Genomic DNA, 546 nt, shown 5'->3' with positions numbered 1-546 from the left:
CATTAACTGAGATGCACTGCAGAATAATTTATATTTATAAATCTTGCATTTAACCATTTTACATTCAGGCCATTTATTATACAAAAGTAAATAAGTAGTTTCAGGAAAATATTACAGGATACTACATGACAATGGTAGTTCAAAAATGATAGTGAAGAAGGTTGTTTAAAATGGAGGGAAAATGGTCACGAGGAAGTCCTGAAAACAGATGTTCACACAGTACTGCATGCAGCTTATCAGAAATTTTCCTTGTTAAAGCAAATGCCTATTTCTAGAGCAAGTCTTTTCATATTTTACATTTTTCTCATGAATATTTTGTCTCAGGAGCAAAGAAAAGCAAGACAGTAAATAGAAGAATTATTTATGATTTGAGCATATTCAAGGCACTTGGCTCTTTCGTTTGTGACTCAAATTTCTATCCTAGGCCAAGATTAGGACAGTGGAGGGAAGAGAAAGAAACTTCAGACTTCTGTCGTTAAAAAACAGTGTAACAAGCATAAGGCAATTACTCTGACACTACTCAAAGGGTTTGTGAGCCCTTTGGGC

At 34.4% G+C, this 546-nt stretch overlaps 1 protein-coding gene across 1 annotated transcript in view; it reads right to left on the bottom strand.

Annotated features, from left to right (window-relative positions):
* Positions 1-546, bottom strand: part of USP38 (ubiquitin specific peptidase 38) — a gene marked incomplete at its 5' end in the record, with an annotated part of 20,596 nt that overhangs the window by 13,163 nt on the left and 6,887 nt on the right. The gene's annotated exons all lie outside the window — the stretch shown is intronic.

Source organism: Buceros rhinoceros, unplaced genomic scaffold (genome assembly GCF_000710305.1).
Source record: "Buceros rhinoceros silvestris isolate BGI_N320 unplaced genomic scaffold, ASM71030v1 scaffold8202, whole genome shotgun sequence".
NCBI lineage: Eukaryota > Metazoa > Chordata > Aves > Bucerotiformes > Bucerotidae > Buceros > Buceros rhinoceros.
This window is presented reverse-complemented; position numbering and strand designations above follow the sequence as displayed.